At 37.6% G+C, this 21671-nt stretch overlaps 1 pseudogene; it reads right to left on the bottom strand.

Annotated features, from left to right (window-relative positions):
• LOC141571261 (structure-specific endonuclease subunit MUS81 pseudogene) overlaps positions 1-20707 on the bottom strand; it is a 47178-nt pseudogene extending 26471 nt beyond the window's left edge.
• Positions 20708-21671: the final 964 nt, after the last annotated feature.

Genomic DNA, 21671 nt, shown 5'->3' with positions numbered 1-21671 from the left:
GAAATGGGGACATACCAAGGCTCTGGAACCAAGCTACCAAGAGATAGTGATTCAAATAGTTGGTGTATCATGACCTAGACAGGCTATTCTCAGACGTGCCTCTGGGAGCTCTGAAGCAATGAGCAGTAGGAGTGGGAGGCAAGAATATGTAGAAAGCCAGCCCTGTACAAGACCAAGACTAGATAACTCATTGGATTATAGAGCTGGCCACTGGGGGCAAAGCCAGCAGTTCGTACTGCACTGTGAAAGTGGTGAGCTCAGACTTGATCTAGACATGTGCGTTATCCAGAGGCCTCCAATAGGACCGTGCGTAGTTAGGAGTCTCCAGAAGCTGATAATTGAAGCCAGAAGGCATTAAGGATCCTCATGGTCTATCAAGTTTGAGACTACTTGCTGGCTAGTAATGAGGGATATGGATAAAAATTCTGGTTTGGGATGGGTCAAGCGGGTGTCAGCATTCCTGTTCAGAGGGCTGAGCTCCATTTAACCAGAACACAAATCAGGAACTGAGGTTGCATTCTAGGTGCCTCTGTGAGCACCTATTTCACCCTGTGAGTTAGGGGCAAGGCTAAGGCCCAATGACCTTGATGTACACACCTATGAATCAGCCTAGACATACGACATTCTGTGACTGAGAAAAGTATTGTTCTTTTACTTCGAAATTTAACTTACTCGCTTATCTCCAAATCTATTATTTCTTTCTGTATCATTCCTCTTTAATTTATCTGGGACATCATGATTCCTTTTCTTCCAGTTTAAATTTTAAAAATAAAGTTGAATTTGGAGGTGTGAACAGGTACTTTGGATATGTTAAAGGTAAAAATTCAGATGGACCTAAACAAAAATAAACCATCTGCAAAGAAAAACACCCCAGGTCCAAAGAACCAGGTTATATGGAGGTGAAAGGAGCCTTTTGTGCTCTTATAGTGAAGCAACCTTTTGTGTCCATCTTTACTGTGTTTTGTTCAATTGTAAATATAGTCTGAATACTATGTTTTAAAAATAGTTTTGGATTGTATTTTATGTCTATCAGAATAAATATTGATTTTTTTCTTATATCTTTGAGGAATATGCCATTTGATCCTTCCAATCATCTGTAGATCATTTGTTCATTGCCACTCATTCCTTGAGAATTTTAGCAGCTGGCTCATTGTCTCTCACCAATATTTCTCCTATCATAAATCTTGAACATTTCAGTATCCACAGAGAAGATGCTTCCAATAAACTTTTGAAACACCTCATTTCCAATGGTTTTCACTTGTATTCCAGCCTATCTACCCACACTGACGGTCATACTAGACTGTTTTTATTACTGGTAACTCCGCCTCTTCCATAACCCCAATTTCAACCACATGCTTTCCAGCCACAACCCCCATCTTTCTTCCATCTAACTTCCCTTAATGTCTTCATACCCAAAAATTTTTCAACCCCACTGCTTCTTCCAAGGCATTTGATTGTTTCCATCTTTTACTTTCTTTGATCACTCCTCAACCTCACTTCCCTCCTTGCTTGGGTTACATTACCAGGTCGGGCATTACAATCACTTTCTTGCATGCCTTCTCAATTCCTTTGTCCCTGGCTCTTTCTCTCTGTCATCCTCACCTGGTTATATTTACATTCTAATCTATTCTCAGCTATACTGACACTAATAGAAAAAACAAAACAAAACACACAACTTGCTATCTGATCTCACTTTAAATTCATGGCAGATATGTGCCTCAGAGTTATCCTGTTACATTTTCCTAGTTTCATACTCTCTTAGGCAAATACTTTGCACCTTCTCCTATGTCTTCAAATCACCAATATCTTCATCTTCCTCCCTATTCTTTTTCTTCCTTGATTTTTTAATGTTTCACTAAGGTAATAAAACAAATGCAAGAAAACTTTTACATGTTTCTACTACCAACGTATCTATTTATCTGCATTTGAACCCTGCATTTTATGATATTGTTTGTATTCCTTTTCATGGCTAGTGCTTTCATTTGCACTGGAATCCATCCTCTCTTCTGCATTTATGACACATACCTTTTTCTCTTTATTTTACCAAACATTCTCTTTCTGCTTGGACCATTTCCTTTAATATTCATGTGCAATAATATCTCTCATTAAAAGATTCTCTTGGCCTTCATTCTGTGTGTCTTCCTCCCCTATTTCTCAGCTCTCTTGTTTAGCAAAACATTCTTTCTTCACGTCACTCAAAAAGGCATTCATATTTACTGCTTTCCACCAAATGGTTGTAATTAGGTATCAATGGCATTACCTTTGCCAAATGTGGTCAAGTCTCAGGCTTTATCTTACTCTTCCGGTTAGCAGCTCTGGGTAGAGCTGATGACTCTTTTCTTGAAACATTTCTTCACTTGATATCTTAATACTTCTCTCTAATAGTTTTTCTCCCAATTCACCAGTAGTTCCCTTAAAGTCACCTTTACTGATTCTTCTTCATCTTTGGGACTTCTGCGCATAGGAGTGCTCTAGGTCTAACTTGTTCCTTCTCTGTTCTCACTCCCTAGTTGATCCCATGGCTATACATTAGATACTTTACCATTGTGTCTTCTGACACATCCATCCCTCTGAATTCTAGACTCATATCAATTGTGTGTTTATATCTCCAGGTGGATGTCTAATGGGCACATTTGAACATCTAGAAATGGACTCTTGGTTCCCATCCATTTCCTAAACAATCTGCCATATCTGCAAGTACTAACTCCAATCTCTCAGATTCTCAGGGTAAAAGAATTTGAGTCCTCTCTCTCATGTTCTATATTTGCTTCTCAACCAAGCAGCAAATCCTGTTGACTGCAGATTTGAAAGAAATCTGGAATCTGCCCTCCGCCCTCTGCTATTACTTTTATTACTATTACCCTATTCTAAGTCAAATTCCTGAAACACGCACACTCTTAAACTCTATATCTATCTGCAGTAGTCCGCCGTTATCTGCATTTTTGCTTTATGGCAGTTTCAGTTACCTGAAGTCAACAGTGGTCTGACAATATTAAATGGAAAATTCCAGAAATAAACAATTCATAAGTTTTAAATTGTGTGTCCTTCTGAGTATCTTGATGAAATCTTATACCATCCCAGTTCATCCTGCCCTGGAAGTGAATCATCCCTTCATCTAACCATCCACACCATACACTCGACCTTCCTGTTAGTCATTTAGATTATCAGGTCCGCTGTGATGATATTGCAGTTCTTGTGTTCTAGCAACCTGTATAGCAGCCCAAAGCGACGTCACCATGCCTATGTCATTCACTCATTTCATCTCATCACTCTGGCACTCTATCATCTCAAATCGTCACAAGAAGAAGGGTGAGTACAGTACAATAAGCTATTTTGAGAGAGACCATAACTATTATTACAGTATAATTGTTCTATTTTATTAGTTATTTTTGTAATCTCTTACTAAGCCTAATTTATAAATTAAACTTTATCATAGTTATGTATGTACAGGAAAAAACATAGTAAATATAGGGTTCAGTACTATCTTTGGTTTCAGGCATCCAGAAGGGATGTTTGAACATAACCTCCATGGATAAGGGGGGACAATTGTATGTATGTATGTAAATATGTCTATCTATATATCTGTCTGTCTATTATCTATCTATCTATCTATCTATCTATCTATCTATCTCTCAATCTCTCAGTTACATACAAAATTTCAGTGGCTGCAAGATATAAAAGTAATTTTAAGAAAATGTTTAATTTATTGGACTCTATACTAGCATATATTAATAACTATAGATCAGCCTGTCATTCATGCTTAAAGAATAGTCGTATTTTTTTTCCCTTGGGTTTATATGTTTCCCTGTTAGGCCACAAATAGAAGAGTTATTTTTAGCAGTGATATTACGTTGTGAAACTAATCTGGATATATTTGTTCTATCACTTTGCCTCAGTTTTCTCAGCCACCAAATGGTGCCTGAAATACGAGTACCTTAATCTTTTTTCTTTACAAAATTTGCATCCTTGTAATAACAGACAAAATATTTTGAGAAACTAAAAGCAGAAAAAAAAAAAGAAGATACAGCTTAAACTATATATCCATTGGGGATCTTGGAGGAAAGCAATTCCATTTCTCACCTTCTTTACCCCAGCTCTGCATCCCTGTGGTTGTATAGTATAACACCACAATCTGGTGCCCAAGAAGTAAACTTGTATAGTATCTATTTATCCTGCTACTCAAAAGCAGAGTAAAATGCAATTCCACCCAGTGAATGAGATATATATATATATATATATATATATATATATATATATATGGAGAGAGAGAGAGAGAGAGGAAGAGGACTATTTGAAGATTATTAATATCAAAAACTTAATTTTGTCATTTTGCAGAGTTGAGTTATTGGATTAAACTTGTGGCTGTTTTATGTAGTTTTGGCAGAAAGTGATGTGTCAGAATTTTTACATCTGAGATATTTGCTCTTTTAAGCTGACTGGAAGCATCAATCATAGGTAAAATTTTCCTGCTGATAGTTCTTTTTTCTCTTGTTATCAAAAAAGAAGAATTTATATGTGATTTTTCAATGGAAATAGAAGAAAGCTAGTTCATTTCAAAGACACTTTAAAGCTGCCTGAATTTCTATTTAACTTTGAAAACAAACTTAAACTGATATTCTGAATTCTATTAGCAATCACAACTGCACAAGTCTCCATTATCATTTTTTACACCTTGACTTAGATGTTCTAACATGAATCTTTCCAACGTATGGTTCCACAGTTATTTTGAGTTTCAATTCTGCAGACTATGGAAGAGAGAAAGGAAGTGAACTTTTATGTGGATTTACTGGGTTCTCAGTACTATTGAAATTTGGCTCTTTGGATTCAGAATTTATCTCATATATAATCATACAGTAAGTATTTGCAATAGGTGTTACATTTCCCATTTAATAAATGAAGTTAAGGAGGCTTGGAGAAATTAAATGATTTTCCCAAGGTTATTCAGCTAATAGCAGATTTAGGAATCAAACTGAAATCATTTTCTTTCAAAATCTGAACTCTTTAGCATAATCTATTTGTAGTTAGGATTCCTTTCTGAAAATTATGAAATGAATTGAGCTCAAATTTAGATATAGGTTTGCAGTCTTTGGTTTTAAATTGAAATATGAAAACAGGAAAAAGGAAGAAGAAAGAGGAAAACCCAAAATCTACCTAAATTAGTGTGCTATAATGCAAATGGCTTAAAGTGAGATTCAGAAAACATTCTTTTTGGTCTCAACTATTTTACTAAGTAGCTCTGTGACCTGGAGCACCACTAGAGACCTTAGATTTCTCATCTGTAAAATGAGGATGTTGAACTCAATGATCTTTACATCCTTTCCAGCATAAAAGTATTCTGTTTCGAACCATCCTTGTGCCCCTGGGATGAACCCTACTTGATAGTGATGAATAATCTTTTTAATGCATTGTTGCATTCGATTTGCTAGAATTTTGTTTGGGATTTTTGGCATCTGTGTACATACACAAATCCATCAATGTGATACATCACATAAAATAAAGGACAACAATAATATGATTATATCAATTGATGCAGAAAAAAGCATTTGACAATATACAACATCCATTTATGATTAAAACACTTAGTAAAATAGGTATTGAAGAAAAATACCTTAACATAATAAAGGCCATATATGACAAACCCTTAGATAATCTCATAATTAATGGTGAAAAACTGAAGCCCTTTGCTCTATGTTCAGGAACACGACAGGGCTGTCCCCTATCACCTCTGCTTTTCAACATAGTGTTGGAAGTCCTCGCCAGAGCAATCAGGCAAGAGAAAGAAATAAAAGGCATCCAAATTGGGAATGAAGAAGTTAAATTGTCACTCTTTGCAGATGACATGATGCTATATATGAAACCCTAAAACTCCACCAAAAAGCTATTAGAAACAATCAACGAATACAGTAAAGTTGCCAGCTACAAAATCAACGTACAAAAGTCCATTGCATTCCTATATACTAACAATGAAATCTCAGAAAAAGAAATAAAAAACAAACAAAAAAACAATTCCTTTTGCAATTGCAGCAAAAAAAATAAAATACCTAGGAATAAACTTAACCAAGGTTGTGAAAGACCTATATGCTGAAAACTATAAGACATTTTTAAAAGATATTGAAGAAGACACAAAGAAATGTAAAGACATTCCGTGCTCATGGATTGAAAGAATCAACATAGTTAAAATGGCTGCATTACCCAAAGCAATATAGAGATTTAATGCAATCCCCATCAAAATCTCAATGGCATTTTTTTTTTTGAAGAAATAGAACGAAAAATCATCAGATTTGTTTGGAACCACAAAAGACCCCGAACAGCCAAAGCAATCTTAAGAAAAAACAACAGTGCTGGAGGTATCACACTCTCTGACTGTAGCTTGTATTACAAGGCAACAATAATCAAAACAGCATGGTATTGGCAGAAAAACAGACACATAGACCAATGGAATAGAATTGAGAACCCAGAAATAAAACCACATAAATATGGACAGATAATTTTTGACAAAGAAGCAAAAAACATACAATAGAGAAAAGACAGCCTCTTCAATAAATGGTGCTGGGAGAATTGGATAGCCACATGCAAAAGAATGAAACTGGACTGCTATCTGTCACCATGTACCAAAATTAATTCAATGGATCAAAGACTTAAGCATAAGACCTGACACAATAAACTGCATAGAAGAAAACATAGGTACTAAACTTATGGACCTTGGGTTCAAAGAATGTTTTATGAATTTGACTCCAAAGGCAAGGGAAGTAAAAGCTAAAATAAATGAATGGGACAATATCAAAAAGCTTCTGCACAGAAAAAGAAACCATCAACAAAATAAAGAGGCTACCAACCGAATGGGAGAAGATTTTTGCAAACAGTGGCTCCGATAAGGGGCTAATATCCAAAATATACAAGGATCTCATGCAACTCAACAACAAAAAACCAAACAACCCAATTGAAAAATGGGCAGAGGACCTGAAGAGACATTTCTCCAAAGAGGACATACAAATGGCAAATAGACATATGAAAAAATGCTCAACATCACTAATCATCAGATAAATGCAAATAAAAACCACAATGGGATAGCATCTCACACCAGTTAGAGTGGCTATCATCAACAAGACAAACAGTAACAAGTGTTGGAGAGGCTGTGGAGAAAAAGGAACCCTCATACACTGTTGGTGGGAATGCAGACTTGTGCAGCCACTATGGAAGGCAGTGTGGAGGTTCCTCAAAAAATTATGAATAGAATTACCATATGACCCAGCAATCCCTCTCCTGGGTATCTACCCAAAAAATCTGAAAACATTTATACACAAAGAAAAGTGTTCATTGCAGCTTCATTTACGGTGGCCAAGACATGGAAACAACTGAAATCTCCTTCGATAGATGAATGAATAAAGAAGTTGTGGTATATATACACAATGGAATACTATTCGGCGGTAAGAAAAGATGAATTAGGACCATTTGTGACAACATGGATGGATCTTGAGATTATAATCCTAAGCGAAATAAGTCAGACAGAAAAAGCAGAGAACCATATGATTTCACTAACAGGTGGTATATAAACCAAAACAACAAAAGAACAAGACAAATAAATGAGAAACAAAAACTCATGGACACAGACAATAGTTTAGTGGTTACCAGAGGGTAAGGGGCATGGGGGTGGGAGATGAGGGTAAGGGGGCTCAAATATATGGTGATGGAAGGAGAACTGACTCTGGGTGGCAAACACACAATGTGATTTATAGATGATGTAATAGAATAGTATACCTGAAATCTATGTAACTTTACTAACAATTGTTGCCCCAATAAAGTATAATTAAAGAAAAAAAAATTCTGTTTTGGAGTGGGAACTATTTGAGGTGCATTTTCCTTTTTCCAAAGTCATATTATTATATCAACCAAAGGGGTGGGGGATGAGAAAGGGAACAAATCCACATGCCATGTTTTTATGTACATGTATACAATCTTATTAAATCCCCATAATCAACTTGTGTGTCATATATTTTAGCCCCATTTTACTGAAGTGAAAAGACTCAGAGAAGTGAAGAGTTTCACCCAAGTTCGCTACCAAGATAATATATCTAATGAATGTTGTAAAAGTTTAGCTGAAGAAAAAACAAAACAGAAGAAAACCTTTATCATTCCATAAAATAAAGTTCTTTGCAAGCCTCTCTTCACTTGAATTAGACCATTTGATCACACAGAGTTAGGTAAATATGGGTTGTAATGCATACAGCACCTCTTTATTGTATAGATTTCACATGAATAGAGAATATTCATGCTATCATCATGTATTGAGGGAAATACATTTTGATTCATTTGGAAAATGTTTTCCAAAGTATATTTGTGCCCAAATCTTAGTTCTCAAGTTGGGGATCCAACTTTATTTGAATATTTGTTGAAAATGTGTACCTTAATTAGCTCACTGAAAAGTAATATGGAGGAGATGAACTATTGTGCCTTCAATTTAAGCATACATTCTTGTTGGAATCCGTGTAGAAAGCTAGGAGGAGAATAAAACCAGATGGAGTTTGGAGAGGTTGGCAGGTGGACAGAGACAGATCTAGCAGGGCCAGTTGGAGAATCTTAGGACTTTTATCTCTTCCTTAAGGGAAATAGGACATGCTTAAAGGTCACATGATCCAGGTTGCAACCCGAAAAGATAATTTGAGCTGCAGTAAGGAGAATGGATTGGTATAGAACCAGAGAGGGGCCGATGAACTAGTTAGGGTGGTATTGCTGTAAACCAGTAACAGAAAAAGTGACTTATATTAGGATGGTAGCTATGGAAATGGAGTGAGATGGATTGGCTTGACAAATGTATAGGAGATGAAACTGACAAGTTAGACATAGAGAGTAAGGCAAAAAAGATGAGGAATAACTACTAGGTTTTTCTCATGTACAACTGGATGGTAGATCTCAAAATGGACTGGTTGGGAGGTCGATTGTAGTGAGAAATAAATATTGCAAAAAACGTATTACAGAATGTGGTGTTTTGCAGCTGAAATTTTTTCTAAAGAATGCTTTCTGATATATACTCTTGTTAATGCCACTCTCTTCCTTAGAACACAAAATTCTCGAAAACAGAATACATGTGATAAACATAATGAGGTATATTTGAGAGAAAAAAAGTCTTCTGATAACTTATTATTATTCCCTATTTCAGACTAGCATTTGTACTATCCCCTTAATAGGCTTGTCACAAATGTGAAATCCCATTTATTGTGGATAACTAACAGCTGGCGTTTCTGAGGAATGAGAGAAATACAGGTGCCTTTGGCTTGATTAAAAACATTAAATATACATGATTGTCAACTAGGGTTTTTGATACAAGTAGTTAATAAAAAGGAGAACTTTAGGTATTTGGGGATTATATGTATTTTTAAATTCAGGGGTATTTACTCTTTAGCTTCCAAATGGTAGAGAAAGATGTGTCCTCTTCAGCACGTCTATCTTACTTGACCATCAATGTCTTTTTGATGGAATACTCATCTAACATTTTTTGCAGTGGGCCTTAGTTGGTATGAGCACTTTAGTGATATCCAAAAGGAGAAAACTCTGGTACATATAATACTGTTTATTAGGAAATTACTGACTAGGGGGTATTCATTTATTTGTGGCATGGTCCTGCATTATTTCTCAGAAATTCCCATTTGAAATTGGGACTCCAACAGATTGACCTAAACTTCTTATTGGAAACACACCCAAACTCATTTTACCTGCTGTGTGTCATTAGTAATGTGAATATTTACCAAGCTCTACTATGTGCCAGATCATATACTATGAGTTTTTCAAGCGTTATCCCATTTACTTCTCACATGAATGCTCTGAAGAAGGTACTATTTTTCTACCCGTTTTATACAAGAGGCAAAACACCATTGATTATGGATAACTCTGGTTCATTATTTTGTTCCTGGTTATAAGAGAGTGAAAAAGAAAAAAGGTGGAAGAAAGGGCGAAAAGGGAAAGGAAGGAAAGGCATTTTCTCAGTTATTTTCAGAATATGAAAATGCTTTCTCTTACAGATAAGCACCTGCCAAGAGTCATAGCTCTTGATATACGGGGCTGTTATTATTCTTTTCATGACAACCTAGTTGAGATGTTCATTCTGCTCCTTTGTAGACATTGGAAGAACATACTCAGTAAATCACCAGAGGAAACCAAAGAATAGAGAACCCAGGTATCTATGTTATAAGGTGATCGAGTCAAATGAATCCGGAGGAATCCATTTAACTAAGAAAATCTACCACATACATTCATGGAAGTAAATAATTCTTCTGGGGACACAAAAATATGTTTGAAGTATCCCCTAAGTACAACACTTCCTCCTGTTCTGGAGTTCTCCCCAAAGCCATGAGAACCTTTAAAAAAATTTTTTTTTTCAGTTATAACATACAATTTTGTGTTAGATTCAGGTGTACAGTATAGTGATTAGACATTTATATAACTTACGAAGTGATCACCCTATAAGTCTAGTACCCATCTGACGTCTGACATAGTTATTACATGTTATTGACTATATTCCCTATGCTGTACTTTTCATCCCTATGACTATTTTTATAACTAGCCATTTGCATTTCTTAATCCTTTTCACCTGTCCTCCTACCTCCCTCCAATCTGGCTACCATCAATTTGTTTTCTGTATCTATGAGTTTGTCTCTATTTGTTTATTTTGGTTTGTAGATTCCACATATATGTGAAATCATATGGTATTTGTCTTTCTCCGTCTGACTTATTTCACTTAGCATAATACCCTCCAGGTCCATCCATGTTGTTGCAAATGGCAAGACTTCATTCCTTCTAGGGACGGATAATATTCCATTGTATATATGTACCACTTCTTGTTTATCCATTCACCTATTGATGGACAATTAGGCCATGAGAACCTTTGATCATGTTTCAGTTTCCTTTCAAAGCGCTGCTTCTGTGGCCTCTTAACCGTAGTCAGATAGTTAATACTGGTGAGCTCTCTCCTTTATTTCAAATACTGTGCTGCATGTGAGGGATAGCAAATGAAAGGCATTTTCAAGTTGAAATTAAATGTAAACCTTGGACAGGCAGACAAGGAGCAAAAGAAACAGTGGGTAGAAAGAAGCAGAGAGAGAGTAGTGGGGTCGGGAGAGGACTTTATCCAACATAAGGTTTGTCTAACATTGCCAGTCTGTAGTGTTTTGAATCATCAAAAGCTAAAATACTTTGTTTCTTGTTCATCCCTTGTTGCATTTTGGGGATTACATTTCATGTATTTCTCAAAACATGATAAACTTCCTAATTTGGCAGACATGAGACAGGGCCCACAGATCTGCATTTTAAACAAAATCTTCCAGGTGATTCTGATAGACATTAAAGTTTGAGACCCAGTTGCCTAAAGAAGTCACTTTCTATCTGCTGTGTTTGTCCCTAAGGAACAACAGTCAGCCAACCCTCAAAAATACAAGGGGTTTAAGTAGATGAAAATACGCATGTCTAGATGAGTAGTCACAGGGGTACAGATTTCCAGTGAGTTGCACTTGGAGCTCACTTCCTTCACATTTCAGTTAAGATAAAACACTTCATGCAGGAAAAAACCAAAAAACAAAAACACCCAAAAGACCCAGTCTTTTGGCTGTTCCAGATGTTAACAATCTCAAGCATATTCCTCCTCCTGGAAGTTAACATTTACAAGTATCAGAAAATGGGGTGGGGAGTAAGGTGAGAAATAAAAGTGCGTTCACAAAGCAGCTCAAGATTTTAAATGTTAGAAGGCCATTCACTCACGTCCCATGTTTTATTTTTATCTCCTCCTTGGACTATTTCAATCTGACCCATGTGCCTGACGGCTTCTTTCCCAGTGCCGCCGTGGGCTGCCCTGAAAGGAAAATGCTTATGTGAAGACAAGTGTGGGAAGGCAGGCATCAGCTTAACAGACCAAGGAGCTCAGCAATTCTACCCACTGCTCCTTTCCCACAGCAAACTCCCGAGAGATGCTCTTCTATAGTGAGATGTCTTGTGCTTTGTTTTACAATGCTTCCCCAGTCCTTTCTGATGCGATGATTTCCTCCTGATAGCATAATTTTATTAGATCATAGGAGCACAGTCTGTAAATGTGAAAACACTTAAAGGGAAAGAGAAACTTTCAAAGCAGCTGTTTAATGTAGGGTTTAGAAAAAAAGAATCTTGGTGGGGCTGGGGGGAGAACTAAATCTAAAACCTTACAAAATAAAAGCTTATTTAGGGAGGTTACCTTTCCCTTTCTCTCTATGAGTAAAATATTCATGAATTCTGCCGCTATGGTATTGTATGCCAGATGCAATCAAAAACTCTTATGCAGAGCAGAAATCTTTGAAAAGTATACTGTTACCTTACAGTACTTCACAGAAAATCCATGAAATCTGCATTGAAAGGCTACTGTCTCTTACTGTAGCAACATTGCTTCACAAATTTCCAGGAGAAGAAGCAATGATCTTCACTTTCTGCAATGCTATTCATAACAAGCTTCCTGGAGGAGGTAGCTGGCTGCTATCTATAAGAACTAAAGATTCTGTGTGGCCCTGATGGGAGGAGAAAACATTGAAAGGGGGCAAATAACCATTCAGGGTCTGGTCAACATCACAGTCCTGTAATTCAAACCAGGAAACCTTTGGTGAACTAGAGAGCAGATGTAGCTTTTCATGAGGCAGAAAGACAACTACAAAGACAGCTCACCCTCCATAGGTGAGGGCTCATACAGTCTCTTCGAGCAACCGAGAAGGTGCTCTTTTCAGGTGTCCATCCGTCTATCTCTGCTTCCGTTGATCTCTCCATGCAGAGAGTACTTTAGAATGCCTGCCATGTTGTGTGCACCATGCACTAGAAACACAAGGACGGATAAGATTCCTCCACCCCCTCAAGAAACCTTCACATTTAAATGGAAAGAACATATTGAGATGTTTATGATTAAAAATGGTACACTGAACACATATTTGCCTCAGGTCAACCCATAGACAGACGGACCGAAGGAGAGGATGAGTGGTAACTAATTTAGAAATTCTCAGAAAGCAGACTCATGAGTTAATAGCAGGGAGATCTGAGAAAGCACCATTTTATATGAAGGGACCCTCAAGAAGCTCAGGTGAGGCTACATCATAAGGGGTGGTTGGAAGTCTTTTAAAAAAGCAGTTATAGTGTCAAAAGTTCTTCCTTTGCATCTCCCAGCCAGGGGATGGCCTTTCTCCTGCTAGGTAGAATAAACCTCCGGTGTATTCTCTGGTGAGGGATGGATACTGATGTCTGCACTGTAAAGCAGTGAAGAGCAGGCTCCCTACTGAAAACACCAGACGTTAGTGATGGATTATATACTGAAGGCTGGGACCTGGCCCCTTCTGCTGACTCCCTCTATCAGCTCTCTGGGCACTGGTAGCGAGGTGTATGCATTCCAGGCAGAGCTTGGAAAAATGTTTTCTATTGCATCTGCCAGCCTGAGTGAACTGATATGGGGATTCTCTAATTTAAAAAGATAAACAAACAAACACAATTTCAGTCACTTCAATGTGCAATAAGATCATCATCCACCCTCCCTCTCCACAAGCACAGGCTTCCGTTCAGTTATTAATTACCACATTCTTATATGTGGGGGAAAAAAGGCTAGGATCAGATTAGAGGGAAACCTGAAATATTAAAAGACCCAAACAAACAAACAAAAACAAATAGAAAAAGCATCTTGGAGAAAACAGAGTCTATGTGGGAGAAAAGGAATTCTCAAACAAACAAAGCTGAGATATAAGAGAAGATATTGCAGCCATACAGGGTTTCTCATACAGAGCTGAAAGCACCAGGAGTGTTACTCGAAATCTGCACTGTGCAATAGAGTAGCCGCTAGCCACATGGAGCTACTTACATTTTAGTTCATTAAAATTCTGTAAAATGAAAAATTCAGTTCCTTAGTCACACTAGCCACGTTTCAAGGGCTCAGTAGTCACACATGGGTAGTGGCTTCCATATTGGGCAGTGCAGATAAAACATTTCATCTTTGCAGATGTTCTATGAACAGTGCTGTTCTTGTACTGGAAACAGAAAGAGTAAGAGAACATTGTTTTCCTAAATGTTTGATAAATATGATATTGACAGCAGTAATAAAATGATGGGAGAAAACTGAAGAGCATGTTAGTAACTTTTGTTTGAGAGGTTGAAGATGAGATATTTCACCTAAGTCGTATTTTGACAGATTGGAATTGGGGTACAAGGTCCCAGGTATGTGACCAGTCCTGTCAGGCTTTGGTCCTACCTGTGCCCTTTCCTGTAATTCCGAGTTTATAGAGGCTACAAAATCAGAAAGAAGCGTTCCAGGGAGGAGATGCAGGCATAGGAGATCTGAGACAAAAGGGGACATTTAATGCTACAAAAAAACATCTCTGAGCAGTTGGGTCAGTGGAAGCAGAGAAAAAATATTGTCATATGGATATTGGGGAAGAGCATTAGATCACAGGAGAGTGTGGATACTGTGCCCAGTGTTGAAAACGTAGAGCAGAATGTCTTGGGTTTAGTTACTCTTTACAGAGTCATGTTTCCCCTAACTCTGTCCATTATATGTTTAGTATTCCGTTAAAACATAAGTTTTAATGGAATGTGCACACTAGAAAACAGTTATTTCAACAGGGAGAAAAAAATAGGAAAATGTTGCTCCCTCTTATATTCAAAATCAGTAAAATGTCATGTGTCTTTTGTGGAGCCGCTGTTTCCTGGCTAATGATCCACAAGAAAAAGAATGTAGGAAAGACTAGAAGGGCAGTTGTCAGATGGAATTGAAATAATTAACTTTAAGATAGAGAAGAGATGAGAAGATGAGACACATACATCAGCATCAAGTTGCAGAAATAAAATGGACAAAAATTGGGATCTTCCTAAACACTTGTTTATCATAAATAGGTGTCATTTCTTTTTCATAACCATTGTGAGTTAGAACAAGTTTTTTTTAAAACAGTGAAAGCAGAAAGGCATTCACAATCTTATTTCCAACACAACAGAAATGTTATTGATGATAAGAATAGTTTAAGACTGGTTATGTATGATATTAATAAATTTAGCACATTTGCAATTCATATTAGCACCGTTCAGGAGAGAGGCATTTTTACTCCTTACTTATAAAAGGTGTCATTGGTCCTGTTAGAGAATGTCTATTGCAGAATTCATTCATTAATTTATTAAGGGCACATTTTTTGAGTACTTATCAGGAGCTACATGTCTAGACTCTAACAGCACACATACCTGAGACAAGGTATTTGTTCATCATTGGAGATAAATAGGAAGGTATTTTACCGGTACGAAAGTATGTGTATTTGTGTGTGCGGGGGGAAATCAACTGTTCCTGGTAATAAAGATAAACAAAATTTACTAAACTACTTTTCAATTGTGGTTACTGTATTATGTTATTTAACCATCCTAACTACCTTGAAAAGGAACTGTGATTTTTTTCCTTTGACTATCAGATGAAGTTGAGGCTGTATCTATTCAATGGGGAGTAAGGGGTATTCTACAATGTAAACTATAAAAGTATTGAAATATGTCTTAAACTGTTAATGTATTTAATCCCGTTATCTAGCAATACTATAATTAGTCATCAAATATTCATGCTCATTTACCAAGTGCCCAGCTCCATTCTAGGAACTGCAAAACAAAACTGACTAAATAGCTATTCTCATATTCCAATGGGAGAAATAAGATATTAAATAAGCAATTCAATGGATGCTGTGTAAGGTGGTGATATGTACGGTCAACAAAGCAGGCTAAGGCACCTTCGAAGGGAGTTAGAAAAAGAAGCAGAGTGAGCCTCTCGCACTATCTGCATTTCCAAGCTGGTTAGAGGATCCAGTAAGAAAGTGTTACTGGCTTTCCTCCAACATCCCTGTGCAGCTGGACCACACAACCTCGCTCTCCATCTTCCTTGAGAGGGCAGTTCACAGATTCTTAACATGAGGATTCTTAGGTATAAAGTTACAGCTGTAGATGACGAGAGATCTGCTGTAAAACATAGTGACTTAATAATCAAGTATTGTACACTTAAAATATTTTAAGGGGATAGATCTCATACTAAACATTCTTAACACAGACACAAACCAAAACCAAAACATACAACAAAAGGACACAAGGAAACTTATGGAGGTGATAAATATATTTATTACCTTAATTATAGTGAAGTTAACATGAGTGTATACACATGTCCAGACTCACTAAATATTATGCATTAATTATGTGCAGTTTTTGTATACCTATTATACCTCAGTAAAGTTAGAAATATATATACACTATATATTATATAGCATATATATTTTACATATACATTTACATTTACATATATATTTTACATTATATAGCATATATTTACATAAATATATTTAGATATATTCACATATATTTACATTTATATTTATATTTTCTTGAGCTGCATTGACAGAAGAAATCCTGGGTAATAGCCAACAGCATTGCACTTCTGGTAGCCCCCTCAGTGGTCTTCTGCTGTGTCCTTCTCCTAAAGATATGTGACCCTGGTTCATCCCAACAAAGCCTGCTGCAGCTGTACGAGCTTTCCGGGACATCCCTGGGTCTGCTGATTCCATCAGTCCCTGGAACTTTACGTTTCCCACATACTGTGTTTCCCGAAAATAAGACCTAACCGGAAAATAAGCCGTGGCATGATTTTTCAGGATGCTCGTAATATAAAATAAGCCCTAATGCTTAATATAAGACCCAGTCTTATCTTCAGGGAAATACGGTAGGGCTTATTTTATATTATGAGCATCCTGAAAAGTCGTGCTAGGGCTTGTTTTCCGGTTAGGTCTTATTTGGGGGGAAACACGGTAGATCCAGAGGCGCTGTGCACGCTGGATCACAGTACTGAACCTAGGTAACTTATCTTTCCCTGAGGTCAGATGTGAATTTATGTGTCTGATGTGCATGCTCTTGTTATTTGTCATGTGGGTTTTCATGTCTCCAAAGGTGGCTCCCTCAGGGAGTGGGACGGTGTTTTTAACTTATTTTTGTATTACCTCCATTCCCTTTCTACCTATTTTGTGCTTTGAATGCAAACTGTTTCCACAGGAAGCGGTCTACTTAATTATTCAGCAAAACTTTACTGAGTATGTACTCCAGTACCCCCCATAGTTTACTGGTTTTAGAGCTACAAAGAAATAGAAACATTGATCGTTGCCATTGAAATGCTCATAATCTATTTGTGGAGATAAAAGCAACACATGCATGCACAGCTATAGGAGACCTAAAGGTAGCCTACGGCAAGCAAATGACTGTGGTGAGAGCTGAAAGGGTCAATATGAGCTTAGGCTCAGGGAAATTAGGATAGAAAGTAATTTGTGAATCACGAACCACAACTTAACGGAAACAAATAATTTGAATTGAGGAAACTATCCCCACTGTGCAGAATGTCATAAAGGCTTAACTTCTAGAAAGAGTTAAACATATGTGGAACATAGACTATGGATCAGCCCAGCTAAGTCAGAGTGTTCTGAGTATTCTTTGAGCGAGGAGAGACACGGTCAGATAGGCTAATTGGGACTGGTTATCATGGAATCCCCAAAAGAAGGATATATACGGTAGTTTTATTCTATAACAGGAGGTGCTATCCATTTTTAAACTGAAGACTCAGGAAAATGAGGGCATTTAGAAAGCATTCACAGTGACTGGTTGGTCATTTATGTGTCATTCTAAAAAAATAGATATCTTTTGCACATGTAACCAAAGTGCTGCTGTGGCCAATCTTCAGCTTAAGCCCTAGTAAGAATGGCTCAATTGCTTATTCACACCTGGAATAAGTCAGTCTAACAACACACCTCACCCCACGCATAGGTGAATTCTCTCTTTTCTCCCCTCTTCTCGCCTCCTCTCCTCCTTCGGTGATTTCTGCTTAAACAGGACCCTTATGTGAAGCAGATCTTTTTCAAGTGTGAGGAGATGGAGAGCTATAGATCACAGGCATAAAAAGTACTTAACATTGAATGTTTGATATCTCTGTCTTGAAAGTTCTTGTTTCGTGATTCTCTCTTATTTCCTGTCCTTCTCCTACATTGCTCTTTCCTTGGAAACAAAAACTGACCAGAAATTAACAATAAGCCCCAAACTGTCACAATTCTACTGTTTTGTTAGCAGAGATATTCAACTTCTCCTAGCCTGTCTCCTGTCCCTCTTCAGAACTTTGGGTCACCCTTCGATTGGTGGCACCACTTTGCCAGGCAAGATGGGAGCAGACTGTTAGGTACTGTATATTGTTCTCTCCCGGGCCTCATAGGCTCTCCCGGTTTTCCTACCAAGTTTGCAATATCTAGTAGATACCGTGAAAGGAGGGCACGTCTGTCCCATTGATTATTCCCTAGAAGGCTCTGTCTGAAGTCAGATTTACAGGAATTTAGAGCATATCATATAGTCAGCTCTAGAGGTCACCAGGTAAAAGCAGATTTTATGTTTCATTCCTTTTGTTGGCAAAACCATTTCTTCATCTACTTCCCCCTTTACAAACTTCTATTTATTTGTAAGTGCATCATTTGCCCATGTTTTTATTTTGAATGTCACATTAATAAATTGAAAGCCCTTTTGGTATCTTAATGAAGTGGATGATTCCAACAAATTATCTCTATTTCAGAATCACAAATCCTGCCCCTATGTTCAGGAGATTTCTAAACTATTATCTCTGGACAGCCTACAGTGCTTAATTTCAGTAACAGAGTATCATTGTACAAGGGCTTTTGTGTGCTTCCAGAGCCATTCTTGTTGGTGCTTCGATTTCAGTTACATAATTCGCTCATTTTCTCCCTCTCTGATTTGTAGAACTCAGCATTCTCAGAAAGACAGATGTTGGCAGAGGGTTTGCGGATAGCCTATAATGTCTGGACTGCGGTTGGTGCCGACTTACTCTGTAAGGAGGAAAGGGAGAGAGAGTAGCGTTCTGTTCTCCCTCTGACTGAGGGGTGGGTCTTAATGTTCATTGCTGCTGATGCAGAACTCAGCTTAAATGATATAGGACGTGAGGGGGCGGCAGCAAGTACAAAACAGTGAAATAAATTACCATATATATCATGTTCTGGTGGGGAAGATAGAAGTGATGTGTGTAATGAATCAAAGCTGGAAGTCGTTCTGGTGCGTGATGATAGTGAGGGAGACGGTGTTCTCTGTGGCTCAGCCTCGGCTTCAGAAGCTCTGTGCAAGGAATATGTGAGTAAGCAGAAACCACTCACTGTAATGTGACAAGGGAGGACATTTGTGAGGGCACAGGAGACCTTGTGTTATTGTAGTGGGGATCTGTTATTTCACCCGCCCAGCACTCTAATTTTCTTGTGGGGGCCTTCAAGTGCCTCCCCTGCTGCCTGCGCTCCATTACCGAGCCTTCCTCTTCCCCGCTGGAGCATGGGCACGTAATCCAGGCGGGGCCACAGTCTTCCTCTCCTTCTGAACTTGAATCTGGAGTGGAGTGATAGAATGATGGAAATAGTCTGCAGTGGACTCACCCAGATGGTAGTGCCGTGACAACATGGCCTGGTTGCTTCTGCTCCCCACAGTTAGCCTGGTTGCTGTTTTACTTTGAATCCTGGCTCTTCTGGTTCCTTTTAATTATGTAAGCTGCCACATAGGCCTAGAAGAAATTCTGCTTTCTGCTCAAGTTAGCCAGGGTCAGATTCTTTTGTTTGCAATGAACTATTACAGTTGTTGATATTTTCAGACTATTGGGACCCTTGGATTATTATTGGTGGTGTGCCAAGCCAGCATGCAAACTGTTTGCTTAAAAGTTTTCTGCCTCAATCTCATGTGGTCAGACTGGAAAAGACACATGGGAAAATAGAAAGAGTAAACTCAGGGATATGGTTAGACTTAGGGTATTGTTCGGAGGACTTGCATAAATGGAAGAAAATATGGCCTCCAGCAGATGATATCCCAGGGACCTTTCTAAGGCTAGTTATGGGACCAGTTTATAAACTCTGAATCCTAATTTCTCATCTGTGAGAGAGTGGTAATCATTCTTTCTCTTCAGGAGAAGTGAGAGTTAAGTCAGATGGCATTGGTAAATGACTGGAACAGGGCTTGGTACCTTGATTGTGCTTGATTAATGTTTGATCCTGTTCTTTCCTCTCCTTGATCCTTCTCTCAGTCTCCCGTCAAAGATTCTAATGAGTCTCACCTGGCAGATTAAACAATTCATTGAAGTGAGACATGTTTTGTTTCGGGCTTCTTCAATAGGGCTGCTTTCCATAATGGATGATGATGTGGAATGTTTAGATGTAGGTATGTGTATCTTCTTTTGGAAATTTTTCATTAATGTGAAATACTGTGTTGGTAACAGTCGTAAGGAAAGTCTTAAGAATCTCAGTGGTTTAAAGATTATGAAAGCAAAAAATGTTATATAAATTAAATGGCTGTGGCCTGAGAAGTGGGTACAAATTATATCCCATTAACATGATTATTTTCATTTTATTAACTCTAAAATTCACCTGCTAACAAATAATCCCCCACTCGTGTCTCTTTCAGGGCCCAGGAAGAGATCTGCCTTGGGCCTGCCATCTGTTGCATCGAGTGGGTACTGCTGCTCTTGTGTTTCTGTTTTGCAGTCATGATTTGATTCTGTTATTCTCTTTTTGGTCTCAGCATGAGGAGATGTCTGCACCTTCCCCCTGCTCAATACCCATTCTATCCTGAACTCACGTTTCACTTGGTCCTTGTGTTCTAAGGCAATCCTAATTGTCATCTGAGTCAGCTTCTTCATTTTTGGACTCTCTTCCTTCTCTTTGAGGCTCAAGACTAGTCTATTAAGCTGAAGTGTGGAGGGGAGTAGGAATGCACAGAGGCTATGCCATCGATTGCGTTATTCTCATAGCCTCATATCCATGGGTCCTCTGCTTACTTCCTTCATCCTTTACACACATACACAGTCAATATATACACGTATATGCATACGTGTGTGTATATATATAAATTGAGCAGGTAGATACTTAAGGGGATGGTGTCATCTAACTCCATACTCCACATTCTAGGCACATCCAATTTCAAACCTGGACTGGTTAGATTTGTAACTACATCTCTTAGAGAAAGCAAAATCAGGAGATATTGTTTCAACGACTGACATTTTTTTTGCTCTCAGCCATGATTTAACTGAAATTCTATACTGTGATCAAAGAGGACTATTTTTACTATTAAATATAATCCTTTAAAGAGTAAAATAAGTATTGCTAGCACATTTTTCCATCTTTTGCAGAAAGGTTATGATAATGATCAACAAACTGATAACCTTTAGGTACTGAGACTAGAATATTATAATAGCAAAGTATGTGGCATTCTTTAAATTATAGTTTCTATGACTAAGTTCTGTCCAACATAATTTATGTAATTTGATATTTAGCTGAAAGTGTTTTTAAAAATTAAAAAAACAATTGTTTGCTGCTATATTGAGACAAATTGTTAACTATAAACTTTAGAATTTTACTTTTTTCTTTTGTTGATTTAAGGCAAACATCTGATAATTATTGCTAAATTATAGGAAAACAAATTAAATTTAGGGAAGTGCAATTTATGGGTAATCTATGAAATTATTGTCAATTCATTAAATTTTTCCATTGAAGCAAATTATCCTGCCTGGGAGGATTTTTTTGCCCCCCTGAGATTAGAAAAGGAAGTGTTAGCAAATAAAGCTGTTCATTTTGCATTTCCGTAGGCTCTGAAATTCTCTGAAT

The sequence above is a fragment of the Rhinolophus sinicus genome, chromosome 16 (genome assembly GCF_057876585.1).
Source record: "Rhinolophus sinicus isolate RSI-liver-muscle chromosome 16, RSI-T2T, whole genome shotgun sequence".
NCBI classification, from domain to species: Eukaryota; Metazoa; Chordata; class Mammalia; order Chiroptera; family Rhinolophidae; genus Rhinolophus; species Rhinolophus sinicus.
This window is presented reverse-complemented; position numbering and strand designations above follow the sequence as displayed.